Raw genomic sequence first — 18,729 nt, forward strand, 5'->3', positions numbered from 1 at the left:
GTGGAACATAACAGGTCTTTCTCTCTGAATATTGGAAATTATCACTAACCAAATATAGCCTCATGCCCTCCTGAGATCTGTGGCTGCTCTGGCATTCTTCTTCCTCTTCTTCTTATTTTTTCCAGACAGACAGAGTAGATTAATGTTGAGAAAATAGATGAAACATTTTTACCACCCTAGAACTATGTGTTTGTGTTAGTTATATGACTACAGGGAACTGTGGATATTCTTCAACTGTAGTCATATAAGATGCCTGAGATACAGTAGTTGTTGGAAATACTAAGCAATAGGAAAGGGACACTCTGTCTCAAAAGTCCTTCAAAGAGGCAGGAAAAGTAAGTAATGTCAGAAATATACCTGAGATATAATAGTGATATCAGGGCTTTGCTTTATATAGTTGGGACCTGTAGTTATCTAATAAATATTTTTCTCAGATTTGATTAAAAAACAAATAATGAAGCAACGGAAAAACTTATTTTCCTTAGCACCAACTGAGTAGCACCCATTAGAGAGACCCCTGTAGGTACCTTTACATTCTTGAGAAAATATCATGATATTAAAGTCAGGGCGTGACACAGTTGGCAGAATATCCCTTGAAAATATTTTGCCTTTCAGCTGCGAAAGTTTCTCTAACAAAGTGGATGTTAGAAGAAGCTCCCAGGCACCCCTGGCTATGTCTAGAGCTCATTATCTCCTCATTACAGGGAACCTGAGGGGGATGAGAAAAATGCATTCGGAAAGATGCATTCATGTTTTATTGATTGCCAACAGAGCTCAATTCTCTGAATTCTCACACTCTGGGATATTTTGTTAGGAAAATAAGCACAGTAGGCTCTTGTTTACATGCCCTCTTCCTTCTGGTACTATTGATTCCAGCACAGCACAAAACTGAACATCTTTCCCAATTAGGTTCTCATGAGCCACCTCCACACACGAACTAAAGCAAAGCTTTCAGTAAGCACATTGCTTATTGTCTCAGAGGATCTGAAACATATCCTATTGATTCAACCCCCTCTTTTGATGAATAAGAAAACTTGGGATTGGAGAAGTTAATTGGCTTGTCCCTGGTCACATAGCCAGTGGTGACAGAGACTAGGTTAGAATTCAGCATTCCTGATGTCTTCAATCACACCTTTTTGGTTATTCTAACAAGTCTGCAAATATTTTCCCATTTCTAGAGAAAAAAAGTAATAAAGAGGTAATTTTAAACTCTCCTCTGTAATTAAAACACGTATTACAGAGCCCATCTTGTCATGCTATGATAACTCAGTTTGTGGAGAATTCAGATTGTACTGGGAGGTAGCAAACTGGTGAGGGGGATGGGCAGTTGTGCTGAGGCTATGACAGATAATAGATCTGTGAAGAAACTTAGGAGATTTCATCCTGACATAAAGATACAACATAGTGAAAGCATTATTGCTGTCTTGAGGAAAAAGGAATTGATTGACTCTTAAGGGCAGAGGCAGGTGGAACCAATGAGAAAATTGTTATCAGCATGGACTTTGGAATCAGAGTGACTAGGATAACTTTGGGCAAAATATTACACTTTTTGAGTTTCAGTTTCTGTGCCTGTAAAATAGCGATAATACTCAATTTATGGAGATAATACTTAGAACAACTTTATAGGGTAGGTGTGAAAAGTATATTAGACCATATTAAGAATGGCTTTTCATGACACATTGATTGTGACAGGCAGTATTCTAAGCATTTTCTATGTGTACATTTATTTTTGTCCTCCCACAACCCTATGAAGCAAGTGCTATTATCTCTTTTTGAATTACAGAAAAACTGATGCACAGAAGAAAGAACTTATGGTTGGAAGAGCAAAGTTTTTGGGGTTTCGGTTTTTATCCGCTAAGTCAAATTAGCTCCAAAATTCATGATCTTCACCATTATGTCAGAATTAACATACTTTCTGAGCCCTTTACTGACCACGTAATAGCTGCTTGGTAACTTCTATAAAATAGTAATTTTTATAACAATAATAATCATTATTATTGTTAAAAATTAATGATAAATAAGGAAAAAAAGAAGAGGAGGTAGAGGGGCAGAGGAAGATGGTAATTAAGGAACTTGTCTAAGTTCATATAGGTGGTACCTCAGCCAGAAAAGGCTCGTTTTGCTAACAACTATGCACAAAATCTGAGTGGATTGATACAAATCACTTCTACTTACATTGAATTTTTCAAGGTAAGCCAGTAATCACACTTAATATCAGAGTATGTAGGGAAGTTCCATGATATGCATGCTTAGAAGAAATCAAATAGTTATTAACAGTCTTAATTACTTCTATTGTTAGTAAGTAGGAGAGCCAGAAATAGAAACTGGGTTTTAGCTTTTAAGAAAAAAATATCTGTATTCATTTTTTATGGCCACATTCCAAATTATATCTATTTGTCAGATTAAAGCAACTCACACTTTTCTCACATTTCTCAGGTCAGAAGTCCATGTGAGCTCAACTGGGTTCTCTAATGAAGGTCTCAGGAGGCTGAGATCAAGGGATGCGCAGGGCTGGACTCTTATACTTGAAGAAAAAGTTCATTTTCATGTTCATTCAGGTTGTTTACAGAATATTTTGTTGTAGTTGGAAGGTCCCCATTTCCTTGGGCGATTTCAAGCCGTGGCCTCTCATTGATTCTAGAGGCTATCTCCAGGTCTTTTCACATGGCCTATTTCATCTGCCAATCAGGAACAGTGTGTCATCTAAAACTTAATTTCTCTGGTTTCTCCTTCTGTCACTATCCAGATAAAATGTCCTATTTTTAACAGCCTATGCAATTATTAGGTTGGTGCAAAAGTAATTGCAATTTTCGACACTACTTTTAATAGTTCAGGCCTACCCAGATAATCTCTCTAACTGAATCACTTGTGCTATGTGACATACACAGTCATGGAAGTGGTAGTTCATCATATTTCTGAGTTCTGAGGTGTCTTAGTCAGTTTGTGCTGCTCTAAGAAAATATCAAAGTCTGGCTGTTGTGTTGTGAAGGCTGGGAAGTCAAAGATCAAGGCACCAGTAGATTCAGTGTTTTTGCAGATATGGTACCTTCTTATCCTCTTCACATCTGGAAGGGGCTAACTAGCTCCTTTTCATTTGTTTTATAGAACAGTAATTCCAATTATAAGGGTGCTGCCCTCATCAACTAATCAGTTCTCCAAAAGCCCCACCTCCTAATATCTAAAATAATTTCAACATATACACTTTCAGGGATTCAAACATTCAGACAATAGCATGAGGTTAAAGTGGAACATCTCTGATGGACTGTTTTAAAACAGTCTGCGGCACCATAGTATTCACCAAGGGTGACACAGCTTGTTTTCCAGGGCAAGTATTTCCTCCATTGCAAGCAAAAGTCACAGCCCAGGATGGAAGATCTTCTTTCAATTAAGTTTCAGAGAGGATATTTTGGCTTTCTGGAGCCTAAATCAAATACTTAACTACTGACTCTTATTCATTTTTATTTTTACATAGCAGAAGTAAATGTAATTTAACTGTATTATCTTGTAACAAATTACCACTAATAAAGTTGCTTAAGCTATCCTAATTTATTATCCTACAAGTCTTTAGGTGGAAAATGTGACACAGGCCTCACTAGGCTGAAATGAAAGTGTCTTCAGAGATGTATCCTATCCTTTCTCAGGTTTTAGAAAGACTCATTTCCTACCTTTTGTGGACTTTAGAAGCTGCCCACATTCCTTGATTCATGGTCTCCTTTTTCCATCTTCAAAGTCTACAATGCCAGATCAAGTACCCACATAGCATCTCTGCACCTTCATTCGTAATTGCAGCTCTCTTTAACCAAGTGTCCTTTAAAGGTTCTAAATAGGCTGGGTGCATTGGCTCACTCCTGTAATTGCAGCACTTTGGGGAGCCAAGGTGGGCAGATCACAAGGTCAGGAGATTGACACCATCCTGGCCAACATGGTAAAACTGCGTCTCTACTAAAATACAGAAAATTAGCCAGGCATGGTGGTGTGTTCCTGTAATCCCAGCTACTTGAGGGGCTGAGGCAGGGGAATGGCTTGAACCCAGGAGGCAGAGATTGCAGTGAGCTGAGATTAAGCCGTTGCACTCCAGCCTGGTGACAGAGCCAGACTCCATCTCAAAAACAAAAAAAAGTTCCAAATTATTATTTGTTTTTAAGGACTCATTTATTTAGATTTGTGTAGTCCAATATTCCAGGGTAATCTCCCCATTTCAAGATCATTATCCTTGATCACATCCACAAAATTCCTTTTGTGATATAAGGTAATACATTCACAGGTTTCAGGATTAGGTGACAGACAATTCTGTGGGTCATTTTTTCTGCCTATCACGCTGACTTAACCAAAAAATAGTGGAAATCAATTCTGAGGATTTTGCATTTCTCAGGCAAATTTAGGATTTCCAAAAGAGTTTGGAATTATAAACTGGAAGAACAGCTTCAATCTCTACCCATGTGTTTTCTCTGCTCCTTCTGAAAATCTGCTTAATTTTTTTTTTCTCATAGAAACCACCTTTTCTGTTTATCCAGTCCACATAATACAAAATGACTGTTCCACATCATCTCTTGATTTCATGATATTGGTCTAGCCACTGGCAGAGATTGTCTTGGCTATTTATCTGACCATATTTTCAAAAAACCTAATAGTGAAGCCTTGGTCTAATAAGCAACACCCACTGGTGTAGGATTATGAGACCAAATAACAGCTGCTAAAGATCAACCACAGGGTTCAAGGGTGATTACTCATAGACGGGAAATGTTGGCTTGTTCCCAAGGAAGAGGTGTCCATTTCATGTCAATCTGACCATGATTTTTATTGTATTCCTGCTGTAATTATGGTCTTTTCCACTAGAACAGTAAGACTACACATTGCCAGAAGAAATGTCTTCAGTTACCATGCAGCTAACATGTTGCACATGTGTGAAGCGGCTTTACATGTGCAGCTCATTGACGCATTAAAACTAATCTTGTGAATTTCAAAACATGAAAGAAACCAGACAAAATGCCATGGAAGAGATGACAGAAAGTTTTATATGCATGAAGAAATGGAAAATCCAGACACACATGGGATTTTGTTTCTATACACATGGACGCAGATGGTCAGGGCAGCAGTGCTTGCCAGGCAAAAATCATCAAGTAGCTTTCTAATGTTTCCTTTATTTTATATTGAATTCAGCTGATCAATAAAATTAAAAACTGACAAAGATACCATCTAAAAACTCAGCATAAGATAGGTAGAAATGTGGTCTTATGATTGGACAAAATATCAGACACAGTCTTATATCTGGTCTACTTGGGGAATATATATTGTCAAGATATATAATAAAGATGCATTGTAGTATTTGTGAAAAAAGGTCTGATTCAGAAGTAATAACAACTGAAAAATAGATACATATAATTATGCATTTGCTCAATTTAAATTTAAAACACTTATTTTTAAGTAAGTGTTTATTAGGTGTTAGAATGTGCTAAGTCAGTGGTTCTCAAATAAGGATGATTTCCAACTTAGGAAATTTGCCTAAGTCTGGAGACATTTTTGGTTGTCGGATCTGGGACAGTACTACTGGCATTCAGTGGATAGAGGCCAAGAACGCTGCTTGGAACTTCCTACAGTACACAGATTAGCCCCACTTACCCCATAAACAAAGAATTATCTGGCCCAGAAAGTTTGCAGTAGTAAGCTTGAGAAACCCCATGCTAGGCTTTGTGCCAGTCACCTGGGAAAATGGGAGCAGTTGTGAGTAAAGCATACGTCTCTATCCTTTTGCAGTACATATTAGATTTTTCCATGTTTCATCTAATGTCTGAGAGAACCCTGAAGCATGATTAAGGTCAGTGAAGTTGGTGAACACTAAAGTATAAGAAATTAGATTTCTGCTCACCATTTAGGGAGATTCTTCCTGGGAATGAGGCATTAAATCGAATAAAGCATGACTTTCTTTAAGTATATCTGGAATGGACTGTCCCTGTTGCATGAGACAGTTACAACTGTACAACTGAGGTGTGACTGGAAATAACATACACAGTATTCTTATTACTAAGATTTACTCCAAACCATTCAACTTTAAAATAATTGTTCAACTAACTTTATGCTGATGTTGTTGGTTAATCTGGCAGCAACACTCACTGATTATTCAAATCCAACATACAACTAAAAGTAAACTATCATTTTGAATCCTGCATGTGCAACTTCTGGGCTACATCTTGACTGTTCTGCATGGAATTGGCTAAAAAGACTTTATTCTCTCTTGTGGAATTTATGCTATTTTGCGTAAGGCCAATGAGGTAAATTTGAGTTGCATTCCCAAATATTTAATAATAAGGACTACTTTGTCTGGAAAATATTGCAAAGCATAGAAAAGTATAAAGGAAAAGAAAAACACCTGTAACCACATCACTGTATATATGATTCACTGTATACATAAGATATGCAGTGATTCACTGTATACGTAAGAATGTGTGTGATTATATGCCACATATATATAGCATATGTACTTATATTCATAAAAAACACATGGAGAGTCAAATGTATATGTTAAACAGTTGACCATGGGCTTCACATACACTGATTCAACCAACTGAGAACTTAAAATATTAAAAATGAAAATTATAGAACAGTAAAAAGTAATATAAATAAAAATACAATATGACAAATATTTACATGGCATTTATATTTTATTAGGCATTATAAATAATCTAGAGGCAATTTAAAATATACCGAAGGATATATGTAGGTTATATGCAAATGCTACTTCATTTTATAAAAGGGACTTGAACATCTGCTGATTGTATATTCCATAGGGATCCTGGAACAAATCCCTGGAACAAATTGATCCCAAGGGACAACTGTATACATACATGCATTTATAAGTATATTTACACATAAAATAGCATCATTCTGTGCAGACCTGCCATTTGATGAAAAATACGAACATCAGTTGCTATGTAAAGCTTGTTCTTTTATTTGGCTATACCATAAGCCCATTAGTCCAAAGCCTCTTGCTGAAATTTTGTCCATTTACAGTTCTTCACTATTATGTACAAAATTGCAATTTCTTTGTTTATTTCAGGATTAAATTTCTAGAAATTATTTTTCTGTTAATAGAATGAGGCTATTGATGCAGCTTTAAAAACTACCATTTATTAAGGTTGAATTAAAGAGTTGTCTTACTGCTTTGGTTATCACTTTTTCCTAATGTAAATGTCGAATGAATTTTCCCCAAATTATATACAGGCATTATTTTTCTCTCTCAAAAAACACTAATGCTAAATATAATCATTAAATTAAAAAGAAACAAATATCAAGTTTACAATTTTTGAATACTGAATAATATGACTTTATTTTACAAAAGGAAATAGAATATTGTGGAGGTGAACCTAGGTAGAGCATAGCAGAGGATAATAGGTAGAGGATACTTCACAAGGTTTTGGACACCTATTGTCAAACGATCTGAGTAGATATTTCTTCAAAGACAGAATACAAAAGACCAATGAGGGCATTAAAAAGTATGGTCCATACTGTAAGAAGTACTTTTTAAGTGGTCCATTTTCAGAAAACGGGCCCAGGCAAGATGGGGCAGCTCCCTTGCGGATGTGACAAGCCACATGGTACAGACATCTGGGAAGAGTGATAAGAGTCATAGAAGTCAGAGGGGAGGGCGTAAAGGGGAGGGGTTCTAATCCACAAAAGGAATGGAAGTTTTGCCATTGGGAAATTGAAACTTCAAGTGGGGAAGGGGACAAGATGTAATTTTATAAGGAGATAATGGAACCTAGGCGTCCTCTGGGAGGATTGCAACCCTGTAGTACTCAGCCTGTGAGGAACTGGGGGAGGGACTTGCGCACTAGGGGATAAATTGCTTGTTGAAAACGAGCTGGGTGTGCCTGCTTGCTAGACACCTGATCTTGCAAGACCACCATTAAAGTCTCACTCTCACTCTTCTTAGTGTCAGGAAGTCCATTCTTTGGGTTTGGACAGGTGGGTGTGTCTCTCACCAACAACATTAGCTATCAGGGAAATTTAAAAAAACAAAACAAAAATAAAAATAAGACACTACTCACATTAAGACTGCTATAACCAAAAAGAAAAGTATTAGTATTGACAAGAATGTGGAGACATTGAAACCCTCAAACACTGTTGTGCAAATATAAAATGGTACATCGACTTTGGAAAACCATCTGGCAGTTCCTGAAAAGTTTTATACCCATGGTTATCTTGTGACCCAACAGTTCCACTCCTAGGTAAATACCCAAGAGAAGTGAAAATATATGTTTATGCAAAAATATATATTCAAATACTTACAGCAGTGTTATTCATAATTGTCAAAAAGTAGAAACTTCCCCAATGCTCTTTAATCAGTGAATGGATAAACAAAACTTGGTATATCCATACAACAGAATGTTGACAATTAAAAGGAATAAATTAATGATATATGCCACAACGTGGAGATATTGTTAAATGAAAGAAGATAGTCACACACACCTCACTTATTTTATGATTTAATTTATATAAAATGTTTGGACTAGACAAATCTATAGAAACAAAAGTTGCCTGGGGCTGAGGGTTTCTAAGGTAAATTGACACTGGCTGATAATGGGTATAGATTGTTTTAGGGGTAATGAAATATCAGAAAACTGATTGTGGTGATATTTGTACAAGGCTGTGAATATACTAAAACAAACAAACAAAAAACACTCCATTGATTGTATGATGTAAATTTGTGAATTTTATATTATATGAATTATATCTCATAAAGATATTATGTTTTAAAAGATATGTATAACAGCTTTTCAGAGACATATTTATCTAAAAATTATGAAGATGAAAAAATCATGGGCACTTAATACTAAGGCAAAGGCCTATATTGATTAAGGCTTATTAAGCTTATACATTACATGACTTTCTAGCCATTATGTTATTTTATTTTCTCTGATTCTTTAACTTAAGTGGATTGACTGGTTTTCTTTCAAAAGGAATATTAGAAACATTAAATTAGAAGCAAGAGACTATGACGTTAAGGAAAGAAATGAAAGTTCTGCAAATAACAGTAAGGATGTAACTACAAAAAACTATATAAATAAATAGTATAATTAGGGGTCATTTTTCTACAGAGCAAGTAACTGGCCACTCTTCAGCAATGGATATCTATGAAGATGGTCACAATACTCAAGGTGGTTTTAACTTAAATTAACAATTTGTATTTAGTAAATCAGCAAGTACATAAATGTTTCAAAACAATTTAAAGCCAAAATGATTGATTTAAGCAAATTTAGATTTCAAAGTTGGATATATCAGCTATCTGTGGTATGTATGTGGTATGTATTTTATAAAATAATAAATTTCTAATTATTTCCAAGAAGATATTATAGTTTAATATTTCCTTATGTTTAACACATATAGAGACCGATTAGAAATGTCCCTCTTATACCATGAATATGTTTCCAATAAAGATGTAAACTGTGTGTTTATGTTCTTGTGTGTGTGATCATATGTTATTTACAAATTTGATAAGTGAAGAAGAACCCTATTAGAGAACCAAATACTCATCTCCTATGGCTTCATAATTTAAATCCAATGTCAACACAGGATCTATGACTCCTCCAAGTGTGGTTTTTATCACATGTGTATACAAGGGACATCCAGCACCTGTAAATGCTCTTCATAACAATTCTAGATTTTCTGTCCAGTTCAGCTTTCCCCTAAGCAATCTCTCCCAGTTAGTAATTAATGGTTTATTCATGTACAAAGTTTATTGTTTGTTTCTGAATGTGTCCTACTAACATTTCGGGCAATAGCAACAAATTAAAGTAATAATGGAGGAGAAAGCAAATAGGGTCCTGGAAATGCCAATGCTAGAAGATTGTAACTATACAGTCACATTCTGGTTTAGGGTTTCCATGTATTTGATTGGAAACAGTTGGGTTCAGTATTTCTGGGAAGGAGATTGAGAAATACACTTTTAAGTGTCCAGTATTTTCGAATTAAGTTTCATTATTTCCATTTTAGACTGTGATGTGCACTGAAGAATTCCTTTTCGCTTTCTCAATTTGGATTATATGTCACTATGTGGTTTATGACTCAGACACACTCATCTGTAACATTACTGACCTAGCAACAAGGGAACCTCAAAAACAGTGCTGGACACAGGCCTGTTGGCATGGTTATCAGTCCATATTAACATTGTCTGCCTTACAGTCTGCATGCAAACTGGTCAGCAGAACCAAATATATATATATTTTTTTACAGCTCTGTGAGTTGTGAACATGTTTTTCCTGGTTTTAAATACCTTGTATCTAACAATACAATGATTTAAAGATAATTACTTTCTTGTGTTTTTAAATAAAAAAGCTTATTGCCAAAAATTAAAGCCACCCAGAAAACACAAAGAGGAAAGCAAAAAATGTATAAATATCATACCTCCCACCTAAGCCAAATCATCATTATTTTCATTAGGGGAACAGCATTCCTCAAATACATCATATTTTAGGGTAAAATTGCATGTCAGCTGCATCTACAAACAGTAATTTTAAAAAATAATGCTGAGATTTTTTTTTGAAAGAAAGAACAAATGCTTTATTTTCCTATAGGGAAATTGAATTTTCCATAAAAGAAATATACAGTGCTTGTACTCCATGTAATTGGTAAGCATGCTTGAATCAGAGAGTCTGAGCCGAAGTGTACATCAGCACTGGGAGAACATAGCGTCTTTAAGAATTCACCACATTATTTTTTGAATGTTTCAACTTTTGCCAGAACTGAATATATATGTGTATGTATATAAATTCATATTTTGAAGTGGCAATTAAAATTATACTTGTGCCATATGAGAAATAGAACTTCCTCTAAACGTCTACATTAGCAAATAGGTACTCTGAACATGTTGTTAACTTATTTGAAGAAAATCATATCTATTAACAAATATTAGGTTAAGAATAAATTCCATCTCACATTTTTTCTAAGAGCTGCATATATTTCTGTTCATTTCTGTTAAGGGCAGACCCTGAAAGAATTTCCAGTTATTCCTGACTTTTGATATTCATAGTAGAAGGGACTGTGTTGTCTCCTCCCATGGAGTTGTGATAGGACTTGTTCCAAAGCCATAGGATATTGCAAAGGCGATGGAATGTCACTCCCTCCATTATGTTACATTATATAGCAAACGTCTTGGGATCTCACTTCATGATTACCTTATATTATAGGAGACACAATCTTCTTTGAAGACCTACATTAGATTTTTTTACTGTCTTAAGGGCATTGTAGAAGCAAGCTGCAATATTATGAGCTGTCTTTAAAGAGAATCTTTAGCAGGGAACTGTAGAAGCCCTCTAAAGACAGAGAGTGATCTATAAGAAAGATAATTAAGACCTGGGTACCTCAGTCCTATTTTCATAAATGATAAAATCTATCAAAACCTAAGGGAGTTTGGGAATGGGTCCATCCCCAGTTAAGCCTTCAGAAGAGCACTGCCAATGCCATGACTTCAGTCACACAGAGGAAGCAGCCAATCCATACCAAAATTCCTGCTCCACACTGTGAGCCAATCAATGTGCATTATTTGAAGCTACTAAGTGTGCACAATTTATTATATGTTAATTGGTAACTAATATATTTTTCTAAATTAATTGCAAGTGTGGACAAAAAAATGGTATGGGGCCGGCCGCAGTGGCTCAAGCCTGTAATCCCAGCACTTTGGGAGGCCAAGAAGGGTGGATCACGAGATCAAGAGATTGAGACCATCCTGGTCAACATGGTGAAACCCCGTCTCTACTAAAAATACAAAAAAAAATTAGCTGGGTGTGGTGGCATGTGCCTGTAATCCCAGCTACTCAGGAGGCTGAGGCAGGAGAATTGCCTGAACCCAGGAGGCAGACGTTGCGGTGAGCAGAGATCACACCATTGCACTCCAGCCTGGGTAACAAGAGTGAAACTCTGTCTAAAAAAAAAAAAAATGGTATGGATTCAACATATGGATGCAACAAATTGGCAGTGCAGATAGTTGAGAATAAATTATTTTAAATATATATTTATTATATATAGATTATTTTACATATGTATATGTACATATATTCATACATATATACACACATATATATTTTTTGGTTTGAAAATACAATGTGCATCTGACAAAATGGTGCATGGATATCAAAGCACTATTCTATGGGAAGCCTGAACTGTGATTTCTATTGCCATGGGAAACTTTGTGTAGTGTTTCTATGTGTGCATTTGTGTTACAGAATGTTTATGACATGCCTATTGTCCCCAGAGCAGGGAAACATGAGAGTTAAGACGCTCTTTATAGATGGTGTTACTCAGGCTATAAATCTTCCTATGTCATCGTTTATTCTTTCACATTTATTATCTTTTATGATATGTAGATGTGGCAAAGATTATCCCCACTTTACAGATGAAGGAGCATTTATTTGAAAGGATGCAGAACAAAAACAGATATAATTCATATACTAAAAGACACTTCATAGACAGTGTCACAATTAATCTCCAAACAGCCCTACATTGTATGATTTCTTATCTTCTTTGTGTTAATGATTAAACAGTTTAAGTGATTTACCCAGTTTCTTTTAGGAAGCGGCAGAACAGAAAGCTGCAATGGTTAATTTTATGCATCAGCTTGACTGAGCCATGGGGTGCCCAACATTTAGTCAAACATTATTCTGTGTGTATCTGTGGGGATCCTTCTGGATGAAATCAACATTTGAATTGCTAGACTGAATAAAGCAGATTGCTCTCCCCAATGTAGACAGGCTCATCCTTTCAGTTAAAGGTCTGAATAGAAAAAAAGAAAAAATGTTGACTTTCTGTCTTACTCCTTTCTATGTTGCTGTAAAGAAGGACCTCTTCAATGAGAACTACAAGCCACTGCTCAAGGAAATAAGAGAGGACACAAACAGATGGAAAAACATTCCATGCTCATGGTTAGGAAGAATCAATATTGTGAAAATGGCCTTACTGCCCAAAGCAATTGATAGATTCAACGCTATCCCCATCAAGCTACCAATGACCCTCTTCAAATAACTGGAAAAAACCACCTTAAACTTCATATGGAACCAAAAGAGAGCCCACATAGCCAAGACAATTCTAAGCAAAAAGAACAAAGCTGGAGGTACCATGCTACCTGACTTCAAACTATACTACAAGGGCAGTAATCAAAACAGCATAGTACTGGTACCAAAACAGAGATATAGACCAATGGAACAGAACAGAGGCCTCAGAGGCAATGCCGCACATCTATAATTATCTGATCTTTGACAAACCTGAGAAAAACAAGCAATGGGGAAAGGATTCCCTGTTTAATAAATGGTGTTGGGAAAACTGGCTAGCCATGTGCAGAAAGCAGAAACTGGACCTCTTTCTGACACCTTACACTAAAATTAACTCCAGATGGATTAAAGACTTAAACATAAGACCTAACACCATAAAAACCCTAGAAGAAAATCTAGGCAAAACCATGCAGGACATAGGCATAGGCAAGAACTTCATTACTAAAACACCAAAAGCATGGGCAACAAAAGCCAAAATAGACAAATGGGATCTAATTAAACTCCAGAGCTTCTGCACAGCAAAAGAAACAATCATTAGCGTGAACTGGCAACTAGTAGAATGGGAAAAAAAATTCTGCAATCTACCCATCTGACAAAAGGCTAATATCCAGAATCTACAAAGAACTAAAACAGATTTGCAAGAAAAAAACAAACCCATTCAAAATTGGGCAAAGGATATAAACAGACACTTTTCAAAATATGATACCAACAAATGTGAAAAAATGCTCATCATCCCTGGTCATTAGAGAAATGAAAATCAAAACCACATTGAGATACCATCTCATACCAGTTAGAATGGTGATTAAAAAATCTGGAGACAACAGATGCTGAAGAGGATAGGGAGAAATGGGAACACTTTTACACTGTTGGTTGGAGTATAAATTAGTTCAAGCATTGTGGAAGACAGTGTGGGGATTCCTCAAGAACCTAGAAATAGAAATTCCATTTGACCCAGCAATCCCATTACTGGGTATATATCCAAAGGATTATAACTCTTTCTATTATAAAGATACATGCACACATATGTTAATTGTGGCACTGTTTGCAATAGCAAAGACCTGGAACCAACCCAAATGCCCATAGATGATAGACTGGACAAGGAAAATGTGTCACATATATACCATGGAATACTATGGAGCCATAAAAAATGATGAGTCTGTGTGCTTTGTTGGGAATGGATGAATCTGGAAACCATCATTCTCAGCAAACTGACACAAGAACAGAAAATCAAACACCACTTGTTCTCACTCATAGGCAGGTGCTGAACAACAAGAACATATGGACAAAGAGGGGGAGCATCACACACTGGAACCTGTTGGGGGGGACTAGGGGAGGGACGGTAGGGGGGAGGGAGGTAGGGGAAGGAAAACATGGGGAGAAATGCCAGATATAGGTTATGGGGGGATGGAGGCAGCAAACTACCTTGCCACGTAGGTACCCATGCAACAATCCTGCATGTTCTGCACATGTACCCCAGAACCTAAAGTGCAAGTACACACACACACACACACACACACACGTAATTGCTAGTTTATAATTTGCTTATACAGGGCTTTCCTGAGGTGAATACGAATAGCAATTTATTTATTTATATAGATAAATCCAATATGTGGTGCTGAGAAGAAAAAAAGAAGTATGTGAGACTGGGTAATGAATTTATAAGGGAAGGAGGTTTATTTGGCTCTTCTGCAGGGTGTGCAAGAAGCATGGCACAAGCATCTGCTTCTGGAAAGGTACCTCAGGAAGCTTCCAATCACGGCAGCAGAGGACACAGAGAAGGGGAAGGTATGTCACATGGTGAGAGAGGCAGAAGGAAGGAGAGAAGAGGAAGGTGCTAGGCTCTTTTTAACCACCAGTTACCATAGGAACTAATAGAGTGAGAACTCAACACAGAGCCATGCATGAAGGATCTACCTGTGATGCAAACAACTTCCACTAGGCCCCACTTCCAATGCTGGGGATCAAAGTTCAACCTGAGATTCAAAGAGGACCAATATCCAAATTATATCACCCTCCCGTAAGTAAGAGGGCTCCCTGGAGCCCAGTGTATTTTAGTTCAAGCTACTGGGGAGGGTGAGACAGGAGGATTACTTGTGGAGCCCAGGGGTTCAAGTCCTGCCTGGGCAACATAGCAAGATCCCATCTCTAAAAAAATGGAAATCCTCTTGTCAGAGTACATCAGTTATTTCCTGTCTTCTAACTTGAACTGAAACATCCATATTTTTTAAGTCTCAAGCCTATAGATCTTGGGACTTTTTTAGCCTCCCTAATCACATCAGCCAATTTCTTATAATAATAATGATGATGATATAATATATAAGACATATATTCATTCTGTTTCACAGAAGCCTAGCAGCATTCTCCCTTGTATCAAAATCAGTGCTTTTTCTATGACGTTAATGCTTCTCTACAAATGAAAACCTGAAGCACATTTTATGCTAACACTTAGGAGTAAAAAAGAGTACCATTGCTTATTGTACACCATAAAGCATGTTTTCACAAGCACCATCTCAATTGTTTTGAAGATTATTTTTTAGCTCTCAGACCCCTTCTGCAATTCCAGAGCCCCAAAGAACACATCTTGAAGAAACAGTAAATAGTTCAACTGGTCTTTCACACTTCTGAAGATATGAATGACAGGGATTATTTTCTGTATTTGATATAGGAAGAAAAATCTGTGGGTTTAAGTGAATGTCTCATGGCAAAGCATGTTTTCAGCAAAGCCTAAAGAGCAGTGTCCTGATCTGGGGTAGTAGAATTCTGGCTTTATCATTTCCTCAATGATTATTTCTAAGAAGTTGGTTATTTCCAGTTAGCACACTCATGGAAACCACTAATGAGCATCCTCAAACTCTTTAACATCTTAGATAGCCTAACAAGTCCATACCAATTCTGTTGACTCTATCTGACTGAAACACAAAAGATAAAGAAGTACTTTATGTTTCATATGGAGAGCGAGACCATTATGAGAAAGCTAAAGTAGTCCAGTGGTTAGAGGAATTTTAGCTGTGTGAGTTAGGCAAATGTTTTCCCTCCCCTGCTTAGATTAATTCTCTGAAAATGAGGATGAGTATGCTATCTCATGGATTATTTTTGTGACAATTGAAGGACCATACAGAATAGCACCCATACTAGGATTAGAGATGATTACATTAGCTATCAGTAGATATGTAAATTATTCATAAGGTAAATATTATTTTAATTTTCAGATCATGAATTGGATATATTGAAAACATAGTTAGAAAATCAATGGCAGGTTGCCTCAATGAAGAGCAGCATGTTTTGTATAACATGGAAAAATAGAATTTCAATTTATTTTCAATAAGACCAAGTTCTACTAGCACACTGAAGTACTGAATGCCAAATTATCTCATTCAGACAAAAGTGAAATGTCCCAAGCTTAATAAAATAAGATAATTGGTTTTGGCTTTTATATTAAATTACTATTTGGCCACACACTGTAGTTTCAGAGCAGATGCCTTGCAGGTGAATGGAGCTATAGATGGGGTTACACATAAACCATATGTCCTCTTTATAAGTCTCCTTGTACTGTCTGTGGTTCATTGCTTTCCAGAACATAATGAAGACCAAGAGCTTATAATGCAGAAAGGGGTCAATCAGAAAGCACAGAAGCTAGAATGGGGTCTCCTCGTGGCCCAGGTAATGACTCATATCCTTATGTTGTGGCATGCAGTGTAAAGCAGGAAGAAGCACCTATCTGACCCTAGAGGGGTTCTTGGCCTTAAAACCTGCAAAATCTCATGTCGGGATCTGAAGATTGATAGGTCACTGGCAGGCTCCATGTGCTTTTCCAAAAAAAAAAGAAAAAGGAAAAAAAAGCACTAACAAAGAGGATCCCCATTGAGTTTTTAGTTAACTCCTTAACTAGTTTAAGCACCTAAGCTAACCACCTACAGATAATTGATATGTTATCTATACCGGGTCTTATGTTCACACAGTTAGAAAATACTTGCTTTTTACTTAAGTACTAAAGATACTTCTAACGTGGCTCTCAAATAACAGACACTATGCTAAAAAGAAAATGAAATTATAAGTCAAAATGACTAGGTTTTAATTATTCTTCTGCCATTAAACTCTGTGAGTCCCTATTGCTAAGTTATTTAGGTATTTAGGGTCTTAGTAAAGTCACCGTGAGGTTGAAACCATTGAAATCCCCATTTAAACAAATCAGGAAACTGAAGGTCAAAGAGTTGAGATATTTTATGGAAGACCACACAGCTGGTACGCAGCAGAGTCGAGTTTAAACCAGGTCCTTAACACCACTGCCCACAGTCTTGGACCTGCCTTTCTATCTCCTACTGTACTGAGTGCGTATCAGATCATTCTGAACAAGCGTCAAAGTGAATTGCTGGTTTTCACAGGACACAATCTTCTCTTTTATTGACTCTGTGATCATAAGTCAATTATTCCAACTTTTCTGAGCCTCTGTTTCCTTATCTGTAAAATGTAAATGAGATGATAAGAGTAGTTAAGTCAGCTTATTTTAAGGACTAAATAAATTATTACTTTTAAAGTGCTTAGAACAGGACATCAATAAACATTGTCTATAATTATTATTATTTATTATTTCTTGAGGCTACCTAGTGACTTAAAGCAGCAATTAGTATAGAGCCAGTATCAGCTGACAGGCGCAAGTGTCATTCACATTGAAGCAAACCGTGTAATAAAGGTAAATATCACCTCTAAATGCTACATTAAAAACACTGCTATTTACGGTACGAGCAAAAGACAGAGTTGAGCTGAGGCTGCGGCATAATCTCTCAATATTGGAAAAGCATTAGAATCACCTAGGAGCTTTAAAAAATGTGCATGGCCAAGTCCCATTTGATACCAACTAAAATAGAATCTCTGGGTGTGGATCCGCATAGCCTTACCTTTTTAAATCACACCCACGTCAATTGACTTGGAGTTAAGAAGGGGCCAGTTTATGAAGGATTTTGAATTCCATGACGAATTAGTATTTAGGTAGGGGAGTGGGGCTAGAAAATATTAGAGATTCTGCACAGGGCTACTATATACTTATTTATAAATCTTTTCACCTTTTAGGGATGGCTTCTGTTGTCGTCCTTTGGTTCAGAATAAAGAAGCTTTTAGTTTCCTGTTTCTTGAAATTCATCTAAACACACTTTCTCTGACTTGATTGTTCCATAATCAAATTGCCACCTCACTGGAAGCCAACCCTAATCCTATTCAGAGAATAACCATTTTCCTCCTGACCTGAAGTCTCACTTTTTATCTTGTTGGCTAGGTATTCAAGAAGTGCATTCAAACTGTTTAAAATCCTGGGAGTTAAGATCACCCTGACATTGTCAGGTAAAAATAAAAAGGAGAAGAAAGCAGAATATAATTTGCTTATCTTCAACATAGCTTTATTTCGTCCAGTTTTAAGCATGGCTTTGAAGTGTGTGTGTGTGTTAGTAGTAAGGACTAGGACTGTGTGGGAGCTCAGAGATGGGAAATGACAACTTTCTAGTCATGGAGCCATAACACATCCCCTCTCTGAGCAGTAACTCCTAACAAAAAATCACCTTTTGGGTGTTTAAGCATTTTTTTTTTTGCAAGAGAGTGACCCATGTCCAACCTGGTGAGTGAGTTGGCCCAGTAGAGTGGGACTGTTAATCAACTGGAAACCTATTTTAAGATCCAAGGATTTACAGTCTACAGCCAT

At 36.6% G+C, this 18,729-nt stretch overlaps 1 long non-coding RNA gene across 1 annotated transcript in view; it reads left to right on the top strand.

Moving 5' to 3' along the window:
• LOC128930271 (uncharacterized) overlaps positions 1–18,729 on the top strand; it is a 40,640-nt gene that overhangs the window by 9,196 nt on the left and 12,715 nt on the right. The gene's annotated exons all lie outside the window — the stretch shown is intronic.

Source organism: Callithrix jacchus, chromosome 20 (genome assembly GCF_049354715.1).
Source record: "Callithrix jacchus isolate 240 chromosome 20, calJac240_pri, whole genome shotgun sequence".
In the NCBI taxonomy this organism is placed as follows: Eukaryota; Metazoa; Chordata; class Mammalia; order Primates; family Cebidae; genus Callithrix; species Callithrix jacchus.